Source organism: Pagrus major, chromosome 18 (genome assembly GCF_040436345.1).
Source record: "Pagrus major chromosome 18, Pma_NU_1.0".
In the NCBI taxonomy this organism is placed as follows: domain Eukaryota; kingdom Metazoa; phylum Chordata; class Actinopteri; order Spariformes; family Sparidae; genus Pagrus; species Pagrus major.
The window spans coordinates 32,125,398-32,142,988 of NC_133232.1; positions in this window are offsets into that span (position 1 = coordinate 32,125,398).

Below are 17,591 nucleotides of genomic sequence, written 5' to 3' on the forward strand. Positions count from 1 at the left end.
TAGGGTTAGGGTTACGGTCGTCTTTTGACCGATTGACTCGAAATTCGTCACGAATGTGGTCCTCTACTCGCTGAATGAGACACAGCAGTCCCCATCGGATTCCGGTGAAATTTGTATTTTTGGTGAATATTTTAGTGAAAAGAGACAATGTTTCATGAGACTGCCTTAAGGCTGGCATTAGGGTTAGGGTTAGGGTTAGGGTTATGGAGCTAGGGTTAGGGTTACGGTCGTCTTTTGACCGATTGACTCGAAATTCGTCACGAATGTGGTCCTCTACTCGCTGAATGAGACACAGCAGTCCCCATCGGATTCCGGTGAAATTTGTATTTTTGGTGAATATTTTAGTGAAAAGAGACAATGTTTCATGAGACTGCCTTAAGGCTGGCATTAGGGTTAGGGTTAGGGTTAGGGTTATGGAGCTAGGGTTAGGGTTACGGTCGTCTTTTGACCGATTGACTCGAAATTCGTCACGAATGTGGTCCTCTACTCGCTGAATGAGACACAGCAGTCCCCATCGGATTCTGGTGAAATTTGTATTTTTGGTGAATATTTTAAAGAAAAAAGTGGCCCATTTTTTCAATAGCTTCCAGGTCTTTGGACCGATTGACTCGAAATCGCTCCCAAATGTGCTCCTATACTGGCTGAACGAGACACAGCAGTCCCCATCGGATTCCGGTGAAATTTGTATTTTTGGTGAATATTTTAAAGAAAAAAGTGGCCCATTTTTTCAATAGCTTCCAGGTCTTTGGACCGATTGACTCGAAATCGCTCCCAAGTGTGCTCCTATACTGGCTGAACGAGACACAGCAGTCCCCATCGGATTCCGGTGAAATTTGTATTTTTGGTGAATATTTTAGTGAAAAGAGACAATGTTTCATGAGACTGCCTTAAGGCTGGCATTAGGGTTAGGTTTAGGGTTAGGGTTATGGAGCTAGGGTTAGGGTTAGGGTTAGGGTTATGGAGCTAGGGTTAGGGTTACGGTCGTCTTTTGACCGATTGACTCGAAATTCGTCACGAATGTGGTCCTCTACTCGCTGAACGAGACACAGCAGTCCCCATCGGATTCCGGTGAAATTTGTATTTTTGGTGAATATTTTAAAGAAAAAAGTGGCCCATTTTTTCAATAGCTTCCAGGTCTTTGGACCGATTGACTCGAAATCGCTCCCAAATGTGCTCCTATACTGGCTGAACGAGACACAGCAGTCCCCATCGGATTCCGGTGAAATTTGTATTTTTGGTGAATATTTTAAAGAAAAAAGTGGCCCATTTTTTCAATAGCTTCCAGGTCTTTGGACCGATTGACTCGAAATCGCTCCCAAATGGGCTCCTATACTGGCTGAACGAGACACAGCAGTCCCCATCGGATTCCGGTGAAATTTGTATTTTTGGTGAATATTTTAGTGAAAAGAGACAATGTTTCATGAGACTGCCTTAAGGCTGGCATTAGGGTTAGGGTTAGGGTTAGGGTTATGGAGCTAGGGTTAGGGTTAGGGTTAGGGTTATGGAGCTAGGGTTAGGGTTACGGTCGTCTTTTGACCGATTGACTCGAAATTCGTCACGAATGTGGTCCTCTACTCGCTGAACGAGACACAGCAGTCCCCATCGGATTCCGGTGAAATTTGTATTTTTGGTGAATATTTTAAAGAAAAAAGTGGCCCATTTTTTCAATAGCTTCCAGGTCTTTGGACCGATTGACTCGAAATCGCTCCCAAATGTGCTCCTATACTGGCTGAACGAGACACAGCAGTCCCCATCGGATTCCGGTGAAATTTGTATTTTTGGTGAATATTTTAAAGAAAAAAGTGGCCCATTTTTTCAATAGCTTCCAGGTCTTTGGACCGATTGACTCGAAATCGCTCCCAAATGGGCTCCTATACTGGCTGAACGAGACACAGCAGTCCCCATCGGATTCCGGTGAAATTTGTATTTTTGGTGAATATTTTAGTGAAAAGAGACAATGTTTCATGAGACTGCCTTAAGGCTGGCATTAGGGTTAGGGTTAGGGTTAGGGTTATGGAGCTAGGGTTAGGGTTAGGGTTAGGGTTATGGAGCTAGGGTTAGGGTTACGGTCGTCTTTTGACCGATTGACTCGAAATTCGTCACGAATGTGGTCCTCTACTCGCTGAACGAGACACAGCAGTCCCCATCGGATTCCGGTGAAATTTGTATTTTTGGTGAATATTTTAAAGAAAAAAGTGGCCCATTTTTTCAATAGCTTCCAGGTCTTTGGACCGATTGACTCGAAATCGCTCCCAAATGTGCTCCTATACTGGCTGAACGAGACACAGCAGTCCCCATCGGATTCCGGTGAAATTTGTATTTTTGGTGAATATTTTAGTGAAAAGAGACAATGTTTCATGAGACTGCCTTAAGGCTGGCATTAGGGTTAGGGTTAGGGTTAGGGTTATGGAGCTAGGGTTAGGGTTACGGTCGTCTTTTGACCGATTGACTCGAAATTCGTCACGAATGTGGTCCTCTACTCGCTGAATGAGACACAGCAGTCTCCATCGGATTCCGGTGAAATTTGTATTTTTGGTGAATATTTTAAAGAAAAAAGTGGCCCATTTTTTCAATAGCTTCCAGGTCTTTGGACCGATTGACTCGAAATCGCTCCCAAATGTGCTCCTATACTGGCTGAACGAGACACAGCAGTCCCCATCGGATTCCGGTGAAATTTGTATTTTTGGTGAATATTTTAAAGAAAAAAGTGGCCCATTTTTTCAATAGCTTCCAGGTCTTTAGACCGATTGACTCGAAATCGCTCCCAAATGGGCTCCTATACTGGCTGAACGAGACACAGCAGTCCCCATCGGATTCCGGTGAAATTTGTATTTTTGGTGAATATTTTAGTGAAAAGAGACAATGTTTCATGAGACTGCCTTAAGGCTGGCATTAGGGTTAGGGTTAGGGTTAGGGTTATGGAGCTAGGGTTAGGGTTACGGTCGTCTTTTGACCGATTGACTCGAAATTCGTCACGAATGTGGTCCTCTACTCGCTGAATGAGACACAGCAGTCCCCATCGGATTCCGGTGAAATTTGTATTTTTGGTGAATATTTTAAAGAAAAAAGTGGCCCATTTTTTCAATAGCTTCCAGGTCTTTGGACCGATTGACTCGAAATCGCTCCCAAATGTGCTCCTATACTGGCTGAACGAGACACAGCAGTCCCCGTCGGATTCCGGTGAAATTTGTATTTTTGGTGAATATTTTAAAGAAAAAAGTGGCCCATTTTTTCAATAGCTTCCAGGTCTTTGGACCGATTGACTCGAAATCGCTCCCAAATGGGCTCCTATACTGGCTGAACGAGACACAGCAGTCCCCATCGGATTCCGGTGAAATTTGTATTTTTGGTGAATATTTTAGTGAAAAGAGACAATGTTTCATGAGACTGCCTTAAGGCTGGCATTAGAGTTAGGGTTAGGGTTAGGGTTATGGAGCTAGGGTTAGGGTTACGGTCGTCTTTTGACCGATTGACTCGAAATTCGTCACGAATGTGGTCCTCTACTCGCTGAATGAGACACAGCAGTCCCCATCGGATTCCGGTGAAATTTGTATTTTTGGTGAATATTTTAGAGAAAAAAGTGGCCCATTTTTTCAATAGCTTCCAGGTCTTTGGACCGATTGACTCGAAATCGCTCCCAAATGTGCTCCTATACTGGCTGAACGAGACACAGCAGTCCCCATCGGATTCCGGTGAAATTTGTATTTTTGGTGAATATTTTAGTGAAAAGAGACAATGTTTCATGAGACTGCCTTAAGGCTGGCATTAGGGTTAGGGTTAGGGTTAGGGTTATGGAGCTAGGGTTAGGGTTACGGTCGTCTTTTGACCGATTGACTCGAAATTCGTCACGAATGTGGTCCTCTACTCGCTGAATGAGACACAGCAGTCCCCATCGGATTCCGGTGAAATTTGTATTTTTGGTGAATATTTTAAAGAAAAAAGTGGCCCATTTTTTCAATAGCTTCCAGGTCTTTGGACCGATTGACTCGAAATCGCTCCCAAATGTGCTCCTATACTGGCTGAACGAGACACAGCAGTCCCCATCGGATTCCGGTGAAATTTGTATTTTTGGTGAATATTTTAAAGAAAAAAGTGGCCCATTTTTTCAATACCTTCCAGGTCTTTGGACCGATTGACTCGAAATCGCTCCCAAATGTGCTCCTATACTGGCTGAACGAGACACAGCAGTCCCCATCGGATTCCGGTGAAATTTGTATTTTTGGTGAATATTTTAGAGAAAAAAGTGGCCCATTTTTTCAATAGCTTCCAGGTCTTTGGACCGATTGACTCAAAATCGCTCCCAAATGTGCTCCTCTACTGGCTGAACGAGACACAGCAGTCCCCATCGGATTCCGGTGAAATTTGTATTTTTGGTGAATATTTTAGTGAAAAGAGACAATGTTTCATGAGACTGCCTTAAGGCTGGCATTAGGGTTAGGGTTAGGGTTAGGGTTATGGAGCTAGGGTTAGGGTTACGGTCGTCTTTTGACCGATTGACTCGAAATTCGTCACGAATGTGGTCCTCTACTCGCTGAATGAGACACAGCAGTCCCCATCGGATTCCGGTGAAATTTGTATTTTTGGTGAATATTTTAAAGAAAAAAGTGGCCCATTTTTTCAATAGCTTCCAGGTCTTTGGACCGATTGACTCGAAATCGCTCCCAAATGTGCTCCTATACTGGCTGAACGAGACACAGCAGTCCCCATCGGATTCCGGTGAAATTTGTATTTTTGGTGAATATTTTAAAGAAAAAAGTGGCCCATTTTTTCAATACCTTCCAGGTCTTTGGACCGATTGACTCGAAATCGCTCCCAAATGTGCTCCTATACTGGCTGAACGAGACACAGCAGTCCCCATCGGATTCCGGTGAAATTTGTATTTTTGGTGAATATTTTAGAGAAAAAAGTGGCCCATTTTTTCAATAGCTTCCAGGTCTTTGGACCGATTGACTCGAAATCGCTCCCAAATGTGCTCCTCTACTGGCTGAACGAGACACAGCAGTCCCCATCGGATTCCGGTGAAATTTGTATTTTTGGTGAATATTTTAGTGAAAAGAGACAATGTTTCATGAGACTGCCTTAAGGCTGGCATTAGGGTTAGGGTTAGGGTTAGGGTTATGGAGCTAGGGTTAGGGTTACGGTCGTCTTTTGACCGATTGACTCGAAATTCGTCACGAATGTGGTCCTCTACTCGCTGAATGAGACACAGCAGTCCCCATCAGATTCCGGTGAAATTTGTATTTTTGGTGAATATTTTAAAGAAAAAAGTGGCCCATTTTTTCAATAGCTTCCAGGTCTTTGGACCGATTGACTCGAAATCGCTCCCAAATGTGCTCCTATACTGGCTGAACGAGACACAGCAGTCCCCATCGGATTCCGGTGAAATTTGTATTTTTGGTGAATATTTTAAAGAAAAAAGTGGCCCATTTTTTCAATAGCTTCCAGGTCTTTGGACCGATTGACTCGAAATCGCTCCCAAATGGGCTCCTATACTGGCTGAACGAGACACAGCAGTCCCCATCGGATTCCGGTGAAATTTGTATTTTTGGTGAATATTTTAGTGAAAAGAGACAATGTTTCATGAGACTGCCTTAAGGCTGGCATTAGGGTTAGGGTTAGGGTTAGGGTTATGGAGCTAGGGTTAGGGTTACGGTCGTCTTTTGACCGATTGACTCGAAATTCGTCACGAATGTGGTCCTCTACTCGCTGAATGAGACACAGCAGTCCCCATCGGATTCCGGTGAAATTTGTATTTTTGGTGAATATTTTAAAGAAAAAAGTGGCCCATTTTTTCAATAGCTTCCAGGTCTTTGGACCGATTGACTCGAAATCGCTCCCAAATGTGCTCCTATACTGGCTGAACGAGACACAGCAGTCCCCATCGGATTCCGGTGAAATTTGTATTTTTGGTGAATATTTTAAAGAAAAAAGTGGCCAATTTTTTCAATAGCTTCCAGGTCTTTGGACCAATTGACTCGAAATCGCTCCCAAATGTGCTCCTATACTGGCTGAACGAGACACAGCAGTCCCCATCGGATTCCGGTGAAATTTGTATTTTTGGTGAATATTTTAGTGAAAAGAGACAATGTTTCATGAGACTGCCTTAAGGCTGGCATTAGGGTTAGGGTTAGGGTTAGGGTTATGGAGCTAGGGTTAGGGTTAGGGTTAGGGTTATGGAGCTAGGGTTAGGGTTACGGTCGTCTTTTGACCGATTGACTCGAAATTCGTCACGAATGTGGTCCTCTACTCGCTGAATGAGACACAGCAGTCCCCATCGGATTCCGGTGAAATTTGTATTTTTGGTGAATATTTTAAAGAAAAAAGTGGCCCATTTTTTCAATAGCTTCCAGGTCTTTGGACCGATTGACTCGAAATTCGTCACGAATGTGGTCCTCTACTCGTTGAATGAGACACAGCAGTCCCCATCGGATTCCGGTGAAATTTGTATTTTTGGTGAATATTTTAAAGAAAAAAGTGGCCCATTTTTTCAATAGCTTCCAGGTCTTTGGACCGATTGACTCGAAATCGCTCCCAAATGTGCTCCTATACTGGCTGAACGAGACACAGCAGTCCCCATCGGATTCCGGTGAAATTTGTATTTTTGGTGAATATTTTAGTGAAAAGAGACAATGTTTCATGAGACTGCCTTAAGGCTGGCATTAGGGTTAGGGTTAGGGTTAGGGTTATGGAGCTAGGGTTAGGGTTACGGTCGTCTTTTGACCGATTGACTCGAAATTCGTCACGAATGTGGTCCTCTACTCGCTGAATGAGACACAGCAGTCCCCATCGGATTCCGGTGAAATTTGTATTTTTGGTGAATATTTTAAAGAAAAAAGTGGCCCATTTTTTCAATAGCTTCCAGGTCTTTGGACCGATTGACTCGAAATCGCTCCCAAATGTGCTCCTATACTGGCTGAACGAGACACAGCAGTCCCCATCGGATTCCGGTGAAATTTGTATTTTTGGTGAATATTTTAGTGAAAAGAGACAATGTTTCATGAGACTGCCTTGAGGCTGGCATTAGGGTTAGGGTTAGGGTTAGGGTTATGGAGCTAGGGTTAGGGTTACGGTCGTCTTTTGACCGATTGACTCGAAATTCGTCACGAATGTGGTCCTCTACTCGCTGAATGAGACACAGCAGTCCCCATCGGATTCCGGTGAAATTTGTATTTTTGGTGAATATTTTAAAGAAAAAAGTGGCCCATTTTTTCAATAGCTTCCAGGTCTTTGGACCGATTGACTCGAAATCGCTCCCAAATGTGCTCCTATACTGGCTGAACGAGACACAGCAGTCCCCATCGGATTCCGGTGAAATTTGTATTTTTGGTGAATATTTTAAAGAAAAAAGTGGCCCATTTTTTCAATAGCTTCCAGGTCTTTGGACCGATTGACTCGAAATCGCTCCCAAATGTGCTCCTATACTGGCTGAACGAGACACAGCAGTCCCCATCGGATTCCGGTGAAATTTGTATTTTTGGTGAATATTTTAGAGAAAAAAGTGGCCCATTTTTTCAATAGCTTCCAGGTCTTTGGACCGATTGACTCAAAATCGCTCCCAAATGTGCTCCTATTCTGGATGAACGAGACACAGCAGTCCCCATCGGATTCCGGTGAAATTTGTATTTTTGGTGAATATTTTAGTGAAAAGAGACAATGTTTCATGAGACTGCCTTAAGGCTGGCATTAGGGTTAGGGTTAGGGTTAGGGTTATGGAGCTAGGGTTAGGGTTACGGTCGTCTTTTGACCGATTGACTCGAAATTCGTCACGAATGTGGTCCTCTACTCGCTGAATGAGACACAGCAGTCCCCATCGGATTCCGGTGAAATTTGTATTTTTGGTGAATATTTTAAAGAAAAAAGTGGCCCATTTTTTCAATAGCTTCCAGGTCTTTGGACCGATTGACTCAAAATCGCTCCCAAATGTGCTCCTATACTGGCTGAACGAGACACAGCAGTCCCCATCGGATTCCGGTGAAATTTGTATTTTTGGTGAATATTTTAAAGAAAAAAGTGGCCCATTTTTTCAATACCTTCCAGGTCTTTGGACCGATTGACTCAAAATCGCTCCCAAATGTGCTCCTATACTGGCTGAACGAGACACAGCAGTCCCCATCGGATTCCGGTGAAATTTGTATTTTTGGTGAATATTTTAGTGAAAAGAGACAATGTTTCATGAGACTGCCTTAAGGCTGGCATTAGGGTTAGGGTTATGGAGCTAGGGTTAGGGTTACGGTCATCTTTTGACCGATTGACTCGAAATTCGTCACGAATGTGGTCCTCTACTCGCTGAATGAGACACAGCAGTCCCCATCGGATTCCGGTGAAATTTGTATTTTTGGTGAATATTTTAAAGAAAAAAGTGGCCCATTTTTTCAATAGCTTCCAGGTCTTTGGACCGATTGACTCGAAATCGCTCCCAAATGTGCTCCTATACTGGCTGAACGAGACACAGCAGTCCCCATCGGATTCCGGTGAAATTTGTATTTTTGGTGAATATTTTAAAGAAAAAAGTGGCCCATTTTTTCAATACCTTCCAGGTCTTTGGACCGATTGACTCGAAATCGCTCCCAAATGTGCTCCTATACTGGCTGAACGAGACACAGCAGTCCCCATCGGATTCCGGTGAAATTTGTATTTTTGGTGAATATTTTAGAGAAAAAAGTGGCCCATTTTTTCAATAGCTTCCAGGTCTTTGGACCGATTGACTCAAAATCGCTCCCAAATGTGCTCCTATACTGGCTGAACGAGACACAGCAGTCCCCATCGGATTCCGGTGAAATTTGTATTTTTGGTGAATATTTTAGTGAAAAGAGACAATGTTTCATGAGACTGCCTTAAGGCTGGCATTAGGGTTAGGGTTAGGGTTAGGGTTATGGAGCTAGGGTTAGGGTTACGGTCGTCTTTTGACCGATTGACTCGAAATTCGTCACGAATGTGGTCCTCTACTCGCTGAATGAGACACAGCAGTCCCCATCAGATTCCGGTGAAATTTGTATTTTTGGTGAATATTTTAAAGAAAAAAGTGGCCCATTTTTTCAATAGCTTCCAGGTCTTTGGACCGATTGACTCGAAATCGCTCCCAAATGTGCTCCTATACTGGCTGAACGAGACACAGCAGTCCCCATCGGATTCCGGTGAAATTTGTATTTTTGGTGAATATTTTAAAGAAAAAAGTGGCCCATTTTTTCAATAGCTTCCAGGTCTTTGGACCGATTGACTCGAAATCGCTCCCAAATGGGCTCCTATACTGGCTGAACGAGACACAGCAGTCCCCATCGGATTCCGGTGAAATTTGTATTTTTGGTGAATATTTTAGTGAAAAGAGACAATGTTTCATGAGACTGCCTTAAGGCTGGCATTAGGGTTAGGGTTAGGGTTAGGGTTATGGAGCTAGGGTTAGGGTTACGGTCGTCTTTTGACCGATTGACTCGAAATTCGTCACGAATGTGGTCCTCTACTCGCTGAATGAGACACAGCAGTCCCCATCGGATTCCGGTGAAATTTGTATTTTTGGTGAATATTTTAAAGAAAAAAGTGGCCCATTTTTTCAATAGCTTCCAGGTCTTTGGACCGATTGACTCGAAATCGCTCCCAAATGTGCTCCTATACTGGCTGAACGAGACACAGCAGTCCCCATCGGATTCCGGTGAAATTTGTATTTTTGGTGAATATTTTAGTGAAAAGAGACAATGTTTCATGAGACTGCCTTGAGGCTGGCATTAGGGTTAGGGTTAGGGTTAGGGTTATGGAGCTAGGGTTAGGGTTACGGTCGTCTTTTGACCGATTGACTCGAAATTCGTCACGAATGTGGTCCTCTACTCGCTGAATGAGACACAGCAGTCCCCATCGGATTCCGGTGAAATTTGTATTTTTGGTGAATATTTTAAAGAAAAAAGTGGCCCATTTTTTCAATAGCTTCCAGGTCTTTGGACCGATTGACTCGAAATCGCTCCCAAATGTGCTCCTATACTGGCTGAACGAGACACAGCAGTCCCCATCGGATTCCGGTGAAATTTGTATTTTTGGTGAATATTTTAAAGAAAAAAGTGGCCCATTTTTTCAATAGCTTCCAGGTCTTTGGACCGATTGACTCGAAATCGCTCCCAAATGTGCTCCTATACTGGCTGAACGAGACACAGCAGTCCCCATCGGATTCCGGTGAAATTTGTATTTTTGGTGAATATTTTAAAGAAAAAAGTGGCCCATTTTTTCAATAGCTTCCAGGTCTTTGGACCGATTGACTCAAAATCGCTCCCAAATGTGCTCCTATTCTGGATGAACGAGACACAGCAGTCCCCATCGGATTCCGGTGAAATTTGTATTTTTGGTGAATATTTTAGTGAAAAGAGACAATGTTTCATGAGACTGCCTTAAGGCTGGCATTAGGGTTAGGGTTAGGGTTAGGGTTATGGAGCTAGGGTTAGGGTTACGGTCGTCTTTTGACCGATTGACTCGAAATTCGTCACGAATGTGGTCCTCTACTCGCTGAATGAGACACAGCAGTCCCCATCGGATTCCGGTGAAATTTGTATTTTTGGTGAATATTTTAAAGAAAAAAGTGGCCCATTTTTTCAATAGCTTCCAGGTCTTTGGACCGATTGACTCGAAATTCGTCACGAATGTGGTCCTCTACTCGTTGAATGAGACACAGCAGTCCCCATCGGATTCCGGTGAAATTTGTATTTTTGGTGAATATTTTAAAGAAAAAAGTGGCCCATTTTTTCAATAGCTTCCAGGTCTTTGGACCGATTGACTCGAAATCGCTCCCAAATGTGCTCCTATACTGGCTGAACGAGACACAGCAGTCCCCATCGGATTCCGGTGAAATTTGTATTTTTGGTGAATATTTTAGTGAAAAGAGACAATGTTTCATGAGACTGCCTTAAGGCTGGCATTAGGGTTAGGGTTAGGGTTAGGGTTATGGAGCTAGGGTTAGGGTTACGGTCGTCTTTTGACCGATTGACTCGAAATTCGTCACGAATGTGGTCCTCTACTCGCTGAATGAGACACAGCAGTCCCCATCGGATTCCGGTGAAATTTGTATTTTTGGTGAATATTTTAAAGAAAAAAGTGGCCCATTTTTTCAATAGCTTCCAGGTCTTTGGACCGATTGACTCGAAATCGCTCCCAAATGTGCTCCTATACTGGCTGAACGAGACACAGCAGTCCCCATCGGATTCCGGTGAAATTTGTATTTTTGGTGAATATTTTAGTGAAAAGAGACAATGTTTCATGAGACTGCCTTAAGGCTGGCATTAGGGTTAGGGTTAGGGTTAGGGTTATGGAGCTAGGGTTAGGGTTACGGTCGTCTTTTGACCGATTGACTCGAAATTCGTCACGAATGTGGTCCTCTACTCGCTGAATGAGACACAGCAGTCCCCATCGGATTCCGGTGAAATTTGTATTTTTGGTGAATATTTTAAAGAAAAAAGTGGCCCATTTTTTCAATAGCTTCCAGGTCTTTGGACCGATTGACTCGAAATCGCTCCCAAATGTGCTCCTATACTGGCTGAACGAGACACAGCAGTCCCCATCGGATTCCGGTGAAATTTGTATTTTTGGTGAATATTTTAGTGAAAAGAGACAATGTTTCATGAGACTGCCTTGAGGCTGGCATTAGGGTTAGGGTTAGGGTTAGGGTTATGGAGCTAGGGTTAGGGTTACGGTCGTCTTTTGACCGATTGACTCGAAATTCGTCACGAATGTGGTCCTCTACTCGCTGAATGAGACACAGCAGTCCCCATCGGATTCCGGTGAAATTTGTATTTTTGGTGAATATTTTAAAGAAAAAAGTGGCCCATTTTTTCAATAGCTTCCAGGTCTTTGGACCGATTGACTCGAAATCGCTCCCAAATGTGCTCCTATACTGGCTGAACGAGACACAGCAGTCCCCATCGGATTCCGGTGAAATTTGTATTTTTGGTGAATATTTTAAAGAAAAAAGTGGCCCATTTTTTCAATAGCTTCCAGGTCTTTGGACCGATTGACTCGAAATCGCTCCCAAATGTGCTCCTATACTGGCTGAACGAGACACAGCAGTCCCCATCGGATTCCGGTGAAATTTGTATTTTTGGTGAATATTTTAGTGAAAAGAGACAATGTTTCATGAGACTGCCTTGAGGCTGGCATTAGGGTTAGGGTTAGGGTTAGGGTTATGGAGCTAGGGTTAGGGTTACGGTCGTCTTTTGACCGATTGACTCGAAATTCGTCACGAATGTGGTCCTCTACTCGCTGAATGAGACACAGCAGTCCCCATCGGATTCCGGTGAAATTTGTATTTTTGGTGAATATTTTAAAGAAAAAAGTGGCCCATTTTTTCAATAGCTTCCAGGTCTTTGGACCGATTGACTCGAAATCGCTCCCAAATGTGCTCCTATACTGGCTGAACGAGACACAGCAGTCCCCATCGGATTCCGGTGAAATTTGTATTTTTGGTGAATATTTTAAAGAAAAAAGTGGCCCATTTTTTCAATAGCTTCCAGGTCTTTGGACCGATTGACTCGAAATCGCTCCCAAATGTGCTCCTATACTGGCTGAACGAGACACAGCAGTCCCCATCGGATTCCGGTGAAATTTGTATTTTTGGTGAATATTTTAGAGAAAAAAGTGGCCCATTTTTTCAATAGCTTCCAGGTCTTTGGACCGATTGACTCAAAATCGCTCCCAAATGTGCTCCTATTCTGGATGAACGAGACACAGCAGTCCCCATCGGATTCCGGTGAAATTTGTATTTTTGGTGAATATTTTAGTGAAAAGAGACAATGTTTCATGAGACTGCCTTAAGGCTGGCATTAGGGTTAGGGTTAGGGTTAGGGTTATGGAGCTAGGGTTAGGGTTACGGTCGTCTTTTGACCGATTGACTCGAAATTCGTCACGAATGTGGTCCTCTACTCGCTGAATGAGACACAGCAGTCCCCATCGGATTCCGGTGAAATTTGTATTTTTGGTGAATATTTTAAAGAAAAAAGTGGCCCATTTTTTCAATAGCTTCCAGGTCTTTGGACCGATTGACTCAAAATCGCTCCCAAATGTGCTCCTATACTGGCTGAACGAGACACAGCAGTCCCCATCGGATTCCGGTGAAATTTGTATTTTTGGTGAATATTTTAAAGAAAAAAGTGGCCCATTTTTTCAATACCTTCCAGGTCTTTGGACCGATTGACTCAAAATCGCTCCCAAATGTGCTCCTATACTGGCTGAACGAGACACAGCAGTCCCCATCGGATTCCGGTGAAATTTGTATTTTTGGTGAATATTTTAGTGAAAAGAGACAATGTTTCATGAGACTGCCTTAAGGCTGGCATTAGGGTTAGGGTTAGGGTTAGGGTTATGGAGCTAGGGTTAGGGTTACGGTCGTCTTTTGACCGATTGACTCGAAATTCGTCACGAATGTGGTCCTCTACTCGCTGAATGAGACACAGCAGTCCCCATCGGATTCCGGTGAAATTTGTATTTTTGGTGAATATTTTAAAGAAAAAAGTGGCCCATTTTTTCAATAGCTTCCAGGTCTTTGGACCGATTGACTCGAAATCGCTCCCAAATGTGCTCCTATACTGGCTGAACGAGACACAGCAGTCCCCATCGGATTCCGGTGAAATTTGTATTTTTGGTGAATATTTTAGAGAAAAAAGTGGCCAATTTTTTCAATAGCTTCCAGGTCTTTGGACCAATTGACTCAAAATCGCTCCCAAATGTGCTCCTATACTGGCTGAACGAGACACAGCAGTCCCCATCGGATTCCGGTGAAATTTGTATTTTTGGTGAATATTTTAGTGAAAAGAGACAATGTTTCATGAGACTGCCTTAAGGCTGGCATTAGGGTTAGGGTTAGGGTTAGGGTTATGGAGCTAGGGTTAGGGTTAGGGTTAGGGTTATGGAGCTAGGGTTAGGGTTACGGTTGTCTTTTGACCGATTGACTCGAAATTCGTCACGAATGTGGTCCTCTACTCGCTGAATGAGACACAGCAGTCCCCATCGGATTCCGGTGAAATTTGTATTTTTGGTGAATATTTTAAAGAAAAAAGTGGCCCATTTTTTCAATAGCTTCCAGGTCTTTGGACCGATTGACTCGAAATTCGTCACGAATGTGGTCCTCTACTCGTTGAATGAGACACAGCAGTCCCCATCGGATTCCGGTGAAATTTGTATTTTTGGTGAATATTTTAAAGAAAAAAGTGGCCCATTTTTTCAATAGCTTCCAGGTCTTTGGACCGATTGACTCGAAATCGCTCCCAAATGTGCTCCTATACTGGCTGAACGAGACACAGCAGTCCCCATCGGATTCCGGTGAAATTTGTATTTTTGGTGAATATTTTAGTGAAAAGAGACAATGTTTCATGAGACTGCCTTAAGGCTGGCATTAGGGTTAGGGTTAGGGTTAGGGTTATGGAGCTAGGGTTAGGGTTACGGTCGTCTTTTGACCGATTGACTCGAAATTCGTCACGAATGTGGTCCTCTACTCGCTGAATGAGACACAGCAGTCCCCATCGGATTCCGGTGAAATTTGTATTTTTGGTGAATATTTTAAAGAAAAAAGTGGCCCATTTTTTCAATAGCTTCCAGGTCTTTGGACCGATTGACTCGAAATCGCTCCCAAATGTGCTCCTATACTGGCTGAACGAGACACAGCAGTCCCCATCGGATTCCGGTGAAATTTGTATTTTTGGTGAATATTTTAAAGAAAAAAGTGGCCCATTTTTTCAATAGCTTCCAGGTCTTTGGACCGATTGACTCGAAATCGCTCCCAAATGTGCTCCTATACTGGCTGAACGAGACACAGCAGTCCCCATCGGATTCCGGTGAAATTTGTATTTTTGGTGAATATTTTAGTGAAAAGAGACAATGTTTCATGAGACTGCCTTAAGGCTGGCATTAGGGTTAGGGTTAGGGTTAGGGTTATGGAGCTAGGGTTAGGGTTACGGTCGTCTTTTGACCGATTGACTCGAAATTCGTCACGAATGTGGTCCTCTACTCGCTGAATGAGACACAGCAGTCCCCATCGGATTCCGGTGAAATTTGTATTTTTGGTGAATATTTTAAAGAAAAAAGTGGCCCATTTTTTCAATAGCTTCCAGGTCTTTGGACCGATTGACTCGAAATCGCTCCCAAATGTGCTCCTATACTGGCTGAACGAGACACAGCAGTCCCCATCGGATTCCGGTGAAATTTGTATTTTTGGTGAATATTTTAAAGAAAAAAGTGGCCCATTTTTTCAATAGCTTCCAGGTCTTTGGACCGATTGACTCAAAATCGCTCCCAAATGTGCTCCTATACTGGCTGAACGAGACACAGCAGTCCCCATCGGATTCCGGTGAAATTTGTATTTTTGGTGAATATTTTAGTGAAAAGAGACAATGTTTCATGAGACTGCCTTAAGGCTGGCATTAGGGTTAGGGTTAGGGTTAGGGTTATGGAGCTAGGGTTAGGGTTACGGTCGTCTTTTGACCGATTGACTCGAAATTCGTCACGAATGTGGTCCTCTACTCGCTGAATGAGACACAGCAGTCCCCATCGGATTCCGGTGAAATTTGTATTTTTGGTGAATATTTTAAAGAAAAAAGTGGCCCATTTTTTCAATAGCTTCCAGGTCTTTGGACCGATTGACTCGAAATCGCTCCCAAATGTGCTCCTATACTGGCTGAACGAGACACAGCAGTCCCCATCGGATTCCGGTGAAATTTGTATTTTTGGTGAATATTTTAAAGAAAAAAGTGGCCCATTTTTTCAATAGCTTCCAGGTCTTTGGACCGATTGACTCGAAATCGCTCCCAAATGTGCTCCTATACTGGCTGAACGAGACACAGCAGTCCCCATCGGATTCCGGTGAAATTTGTATTTTTGGTGAATATTTTAAAGAAAAAAGTGGCCCATTTTTTCAATAGCTTCCAGGTCTTTGGACCGATTGACTCGAAATCGCTCCCAAATGGGCTCCTATACTGGCTGAACGAGACACAGCAGTCCCCATCGGATTCCGGTGAAATTTGTATTTTTGGTGAATATTTTAGTGAAAAGAGACAATGTTTCATGAGACTGCCTTAAGGCTGGCATTAGGGTTAGGGTTAGGGTTAGGGTTATGGAGCTAGGGTTAGGGTTACGGTCGTCTTTTGACCGATTGACTCGAAATTCGTCACGAATGTGGTCCTCTACTCGCTGAATGAGACACAGCAGTCCCCATCGGATTCCGGTGAAATTTGTATTTTTGGTGAATATTTTAAAGAAAAAAGTGTCCCATTTTTTCAATAGCTTCCAGGTCTTTGGACCGATTGACTCGAAATCGCTCCCAAATGTGCTCCTATATTGGCTGAACGAGACACAGCAGTCCCCATCGGATTCCGGTGAAATTTGTATTTTTGGTGAATATTTTAAAGAAAAAAGTGGCCCATTTTGTCAATAGCTTCCAGGTCTTTGGACCGATTGACTCGAAATCGCTCCCAAATGTGCTCCTATACTGGCTGAACGAGACACAGCATTCCCCATCGGATTACGGTGAAATTTGTATTTTTGGTGAATATTTTAAAGAAAAAAGTGGCCCATTTTTTCAATAGCTTCCAGGTCTTTGGACCGATTGACTCGAAATCGCTCCCAAATGTGCTCCTATACTGGCTGAACGAGACACAGCAGTCCCCATCGGATTCCGGTGAAATTTGTATTTTTGGTGAATATTTTAGTGAAAAGAGACAATGTTTCATGAGACTGCCTTAAGGCTGGCATTAGGGTTAGGGTTAGGGTTAGGGTTATGGAGCTAGGGTTAGGGTTACGGTCGTCTTTTGACCGATTGACTCGAAATTCGTCACGAATGTGGTCCTCTACTCGCTGAATGAGACACAGCAGTCCCCATCAGATTCCGGTGAAATTTGTATTTTTGGTGAATATTTTAAAGAAAAAAGTGGCCCATTTTTTCAATAGCTTCCAGGTCTTTGGACCGATTGACTCGAAATCGCTCCCAAATGTGCTCCTATACTGGCTGAACGAGACACAGCAGTCCCCATCGGATTCCGGTGAAATTTGTATTTTTGGTGAATATTTTAAAGAAAAAAGTGGCCCATTTTTTCAATAGCTTCCAGGTCTTTGGACCGATTGACTCGAAATCGCTCCCAAATGTGCTCCTATACTGGCTGAACGAGACACAGCAGTCCCCATCGGATTCCGGTGAAATTTGTATTTTTGGTGAATATTTTAGTGAAAAGAGACAATGTTTCATGAGACTGCCTTAAGGCTGGCATTAGGGTTAGGGTTAGGGCTAGGGTTATGGAGCTAGGGTTAGGGTTAGGGTTAGGGTTATGGAGCTAGGGTTAGGGTTACGGTCGTCTTTTGACCGATTGACTCGAAATTCGTCACGAATGTGGTCCTCTACTCGCTGAATGAGACACAGCAGTCCCCATCGGATTCCAGTAAAATTTGTATTTTTGGTGAATATTTTAAAGAAAAAAGTGGCCCATTTTTTCAATAGCTTCCAGGTCTTTGGACCGATTGACTCGAAATCGCTCCCAAATGTGCTCCTATACTGGCTGAACGAGACACAGCAGTCCCCATCGGATTCCAGTGAAATTTGTATTTTTGGTGAATATTTTAAAGAAAAAAGTGGCCCATTT